Source organism: Apteryx rowi, unplaced genomic scaffold (assembly GCF_003343035.1).
Source record: "Apteryx rowi isolate R43461 unplaced genomic scaffold, aptRow1 scaffold_246, whole genome shotgun sequence".
NCBI lineage: Eukaryota > Metazoa > Chordata > Aves > Apterygiformes > Apterygidae > Apteryx > Apteryx rowi.
The window spans coordinates 177,463-183,462 of NW_020448819.1; the positions used below are offsets into that span (position 1 = coordinate 177,463).

Here is a 6,000-nt window from a genome sequence, read left to right on the forward strand (position 1 = left end):
ATTTTTCCCATTGTGCAGTAGCAAGGAGACTTGAGATAACATTAACTCCTGAGTAGATTTTCTCTGAAAAAGCCACAGAATAAGCAGGTGGTAATATTGTAGAGAGCAGAGTAAGAGGAAACTGAACTGGCAGAAATACATAATCAAACAGCAATACAGATAAGTAGTTAAGAAGTATTAGAGATTATACAATAATAGCAATGGCAACACAGGTGTGACTTCCATGAGTTCAGTCTAACAAATGATGCAATGGCAGTGAAATAACTGGATGACCATAATTTTGAGGATGCAAGATCTTTGTGGTGCATGGATAGTAGCTGGATCTTTGTGGTGCATGGACAGTAGCTGATTTAGAACCAAGTTGGGTTGTTTAAAATTATGGATCTTCTTTAAGCTGTTACCAAAATATAAGCGTGATGTTTACTCACTGTAAGTACTTCCACAGAATTGCTATAAATTTATATAAAACACAGGACCGTAAAGGACTACTTTGGTCATTGACTATGGTTCCCCACAATCACAGGCAACTGTGAAATAATTCCTACTCCGTTGCAGCCTACAGAACATACCACAAGCCACAAAACATTTCTTCAACACCATGCAAAAATCTAAAGCAGAACTAATGTAGTACAGAAGACCAAAGCTCACAAAAACTACTGTGTGCCATAAGACAAAAACAGGAGAGATTAAGGGTACCACCAGTATTTTGGGTTCCTGCAGTTCCTAACCCCACCTCAGATCATTGTTTTAATACTGAGCACATAGGCAAACAGATGCTCAAACACCTCTTGATTACACAGCTTTGTACCCTGCCTGCTGTTGCATCAGTACCTGTGAGCAATCTCTGATGGTTCAAAGGTAAACCTCCCTCCCTCCCTCTCCACCTTGTCACCAAAAATCAATTACGTATGAAGAGGAGAAAAAATATTTTTGTAGCACAATGCTAGGCTCTGTACCATAATGAAGGACTCTCACATGAAGAATCAGCTTGGCTGCATGGCAGTTTATTATGTTAAAATTTTACTGTGCTTAAAAAACAGAAAGCAAGCAGCAGCTGATTGTAGTTCACACAGTTGGACATTAGGGTTACTGAATTTGTCAGCAATATTTTAACAATTTGTCCCACTTTCTCTGGGAAGTTTCTGGTAATGTTTGTTATGTGATGCATACAGTCATGCCTTTTAAAAGTATTCTTCAAAAGAAAAATACAAAATAGTGACAAAATGATCAAGGCAACACAAGGGAAATATTCCTTTAAACTATATCCATCACACCCATTTCTTAAATCTACAGCTGCTTTTAGCTGAATAGTTTGAATTCTGCTGTGATAGATTGGTATTTTTAAATTTGCAATACCCATGAGGACTGTAACCACAGTTCTTAAAACTCTGTAAACCGCAGGGAGGTATGTCAAGCAGGTCTGGAGATCTTCCCTCTCAGTATGTTTAATGGTCAGCTAATAATATGTTCAAAAATAGGGGTTTTCTTTCTCTTCAGCCTCTGCCTACAAGTGGCTAAGGTTAAATTGTCTCCTTCATGCTAGTGGCCGTTTCTATCCTAGTTCATTTCACAATTACAATTTGTTTTCTTGCTGTGACAGTCTCCTCCTCCTTGCACTGCTATAACCTTGTTCCTTACTTGTTTTCTGTGATTCTCTGACCAGGAAAAGACAGTGTGTGCTAATCTGTATTTTAGTGTGTCAAGAAAATATATAACAATATGTATCTGCCCATCTTGCCCTTAGTAGAATCACTAATTTGATTCCCTTTCCTCTACCAGCAGCCAATTATTAAAAAACCTGTAGGAGCTTACTTGAAGATTTCTCTTACTTTTTCAAAATTGGTCGAAATTAGTTCAACAATTTAGAAAGTTGGAGCAGTTTGTGACGCAATTTTGTCCTACTCTAAAAATATATCTTGAATGCATTTTTCTTGTTTACGTGTTTAATTGTCAATGGCATAATAACACAGAAGTGGGCGTTTTGGAACCTGCTTTGCTACTTAATTTTAGAATACAGAAAGAGAGTGAGCATAACGAAAGAAATGCTATCTGTATCACTGAAGTGCTATTATGTGCTAATATACAGCATCCAATAAAGAGTTTAGTAGGAATGGAAGAAAGCCCTCATGGTAGAAACACAAAACCCCGCTGCTGATCCTTTTCAAGAATAAGAGTTGGGGGTAAGAATGGTCTAATTCCTGCCATTTCCTAGCAAATCTTCACACTGAGCATAGTAATTTTGTTTACATGGTAAACACTGTTACTACTCTTTGCCTAAAAAATAAAGAAATATGATGCATGATCCCAAGATAACGGTAAAGAGTGATAATGACAGCTAAAGTTAAATTAACTTTACTTTTTTACTAGTAAATTATTCATACACATGGAGAAAGCACAAGATGCAGCAAGGGTAATTCCAATTGGATGTAAGGAAAAAAGTTCACAGCGAGGATTGCCAAATGCTGAGACAGGTTGCCCAGAGAGGTTGCAGAATAGCCATCCTTAGAGATATTCCAACCTTGCTTGGACAAGGCCCTGAGCAATCAGATTTAACTTTGAAGTTGGCCCTGCTTTGAGCAGGGGTTGGGCTGGGTGGCGCCCAAAGGTCCCGTCCCACCTAAATCAGTGCATGAGTCTATTCGAGTGACTGTCCCATTGGGTAGGGAATGTAACACTGAAAATAGAAGATCCAAAAGAGGTTATACTTGATATGTTTTCTTACCTGAGTAAATATGCCATAATTTCAAGCAAGTTCTCAAGATTTAGCAGCCACAACTGTCAGAATAAAATGGCATTTCCATCAGAATGTCTAAAGATTCAGTGTTCAGTAAAGATGAATGCTGTGGCTTTCCTCTAAATACCATTCAGATTGCTCCACACTACCTATTAAAAAATGTAGGGGTTTTTTTTATTAATTCTTTTTATTATTTCCCTGGTCCAGATGAGTCCCAGTAATTCTTCTTTCTACAAAATGCAAGTAGCTCTTAGGATAACTAGAGGATAGTTGGAGACTTGCCTAGAAATAGAATTCAGTGTGTCTCTGCAGGGATGTAGGGTTGTGCTCATGTGGATCTACTTCCAGAATTAGAATTACTTGCTTGTTGCAAATGTTACTGACAGCTTGGCTGTACTGACAAATATATTTTGGAATTTACCTGAGAACTGAAATAAAATATTGACATTATTTTAAAATGTTGCAGTTGCATTAGTGAGTAAAATTAATGAAATGCTTGGAGTTCACAAGTTCTTATGTGTCCCGGCTGTTCCTTTAAAAAGATACATTTTGTTCTTACCAAATGTGAAGAATTACTCTGTCTTATATTGGCATGATTCAGTAGTTTTTCAGGGATTTCAATAAACCACTTCTCTACTTTGATAATTCTTAGGAAGCAATCTTTATTTCTGTACGTTAGACTATCTCATATATGTAAGGATGGACTTAAAATAAAAAAAAAGTACTGTTAATGGACACTCCATTTCTGTGACAGCTGAGTACAATTCAGTCAAGTCAGATGTTTAAGAAACATGAAAAAATTAGAGCAGTTATATTTTTATCATTGAGTTGAGGGCTATAATCATCCTCTTTTTACACCACGTTTGCTGTTGGTAATACAGGATATATATATTTAGCACTAGCTGAATTTACTTAATTCTGTTTTTCTAATAAAAATGACTGCTTTGTTTGATTCAAACATGACATCTTTGCTAAAAAGAAGGATCTACTTTTTAACTGCAGTAAGTAGATGCACATGCTCACATAAGTTACTTGGTCCTGTATTTTTAAATACACCTGTTGTATCCAATGCTGAGAGTTAACTACCTTTGAAATGACAAGAAATTCATAAGCATTTGTTAATATAATTTGCTTCTTCATGATATGAAGTAGAAATAATGATTTAAAGATCTTTTACTACTTTCCTCAGATAAGAATAAAATGAAAGGTTTCTTTGGACTGCTTATTTGTTCTTTATGCTGTGGTCTTAAAAGGTGCTGAATGCCTCAACCTTCACCGTGTTCAGTGAGAATTAAAAGAGCATTCAGCATCTCAGAGAGAGTTTGGCGTCAGTTGGACCAAGCTTCTAAACTGGAGAGAGATAAGGCAAGAATTTTTTCATATACAGTCACTTACCTGGCATATGACTGGTGCTCCTTAGAAGAAAGGTTTTAGTATGACTTGTGGGAATCTGTACAAGTTGTGCGTGTGTGTAATTACCACAATTGCTGATCGATTATTATCATATGAGCTAAACAGTAAAATAATGCTGTAACTGTATGTATAATGTGCTTGAATAGAACATTGTATATCCGTTATTGTGTAAACACAAGCCTAGCTGATAAATTTGTTTAGAAAATATGTTTTTTTCAATAGGGAGATTTGATAAACTAAGTTCTGAAATCCTCAAATTGGAATCCAAATCTTACAAGTCTCAGTCATTTCGAAACAGCTGGGAAAGCGTGAGCAGTTGCTTGTTTTAAATGCATGTACATCAGTGTAATAATGCAGTAGTCCATATCCAAGCAGGGCCGCTCTCACGCTCATTCTGAAAAATGTCAACTGCTGCAAAATTGACAAAATGTGACAACTAATTAAAATGTTCAGTTTGAGAAGTAAAATTTTAAGTTATATGAACAAGAATTTATCTTCACTATCCTAGAAATACATTTCATAAGCTGTGCTTTCATAGGAGTAACATTCATTAAAAAAAAATGCTACTTTTCAGTAGTGCAGTGCTTTCTGCAATTTCCACTTTCAAGTATGTGCATCCTCAGTGTCTTAATTCCATTTCAAACTTATTTAAAGAAAAAACTAACATCATAGTTTGTGAGGATGACAGATTTTCAAAATTAAAAAATTTCCCAAATGGAAATTGTTGGCTATCCACAATGTAAGAGAAACAGCTTTAGAAAACTGGGTCTTAGGCTTCTTCTTTTCACATCCCTAAAGAAAAGAATGATTGAAAGTATTAATATATTTTACATATTATTCTTTATATTTTACTCAATATTTAAATTGAGAATATTTTCCAGTACTGTATTTTTTTCATTATATATTTTATGTTGTGTCTTTTAGAATTCAGTATTCTCTAATGTAAACTTGGCAGAGTATGCTTTATGGTATAATAATGGCAAATGGTGGTTAACAGTGGAAGGCCAAAACCATCAAAATACAACTCTTTGTTAAACTATAGCACATGCTGCTGCTTCGCAGGGCTCTTAGCTTCATAAACTCTTGTTCATATTGTGGGATTGCACCTCAAGAAAATTGTGTTAGGAAAAATTATACACATTCTGTTGAATTGTTGTATTTCAGATGTATCATGCATTCACCACTGAAGTGTAACTTTAATTACAGGAGTTTTTACTGCACCTGACTCAGCCCTGCAATTGAGTTGATGTCCATGGAGAGGTACTGGAGGGTAACTGCTCCAGAAGCAGGAACGGGTGGCAGGAGCCGGCTGCATTCGTCGCAGCCTGCTGCTGCTGCTGCTGCTGCAGCACGTAGCCGGGGTACCAGGGGGACGGGGCGGGAGGGCCGATGCAAAATGAGTATTCGAATACGGAACGGAAAAGCAAGGACCTGGCACAGTAATTGTTAATGTGCTGGTATTGCGGTTAATATAGGAAATGCCTCACCCTATTTGTTGTTGTTAAAGTAAGTTTAAGAGAAATTTTCTAGAAACAGTGCAACTAAAAAATACCATAAAGACAGCTTTAGTTTTATGAATAATTATTGTGTATTTTTATGAACAGGGGCGCACGAGAGAGAGCTCTCTCTGGCTAGCCCTGATCGGGGGAAGCACATGGATAACTGCTTATGGTGCTGGGGCCTAACTTGCTCTCGGGAGCTCAGGGGTAAGGGAAGGAGTGGGCAGGGGGCTGAACGGGAGCCTCGCAAGGGCAGGAGCGCAGCGCCGGGAGCGCGGCTCGCAGCGCCGGGCTCCTTGTTCGCAGCCGGCCCCGCGGCGGGGCGGCGCCCAGGGCCGCGCTCCCCGCTCCGGC

At 37.7% G+C, this 6,000-nt stretch overlaps 1 protein-coding gene across 3 annotated transcripts in view; it reads left to right on the top strand.

Annotated features, from left to right (window-relative positions):
* PCGF5 (polycomb group ring finger 5) overlaps nucleotides 1–6,000 on the top strand; it is a 70,084-nt gene that overhangs the window by 27,237 nt on the left and 36,847 nt on the right. Inside the window, exon 1 of one of the 3 annotated variants that reach the window (XM_026066677.1) lies at nucleotides 5,393–5,407. The exons of the other annotated variants lie outside the window; for them this stretch is intronic. The gene's annotated coding sequence lies outside the window, so the exon portion shown is untranslated. Of the gene's footprint in view, nucleotides 1–5,392; nucleotides 5,408–6,000 lie in introns of those variants that run through there. 3 annotated transcript variants of the gene reach the window in all.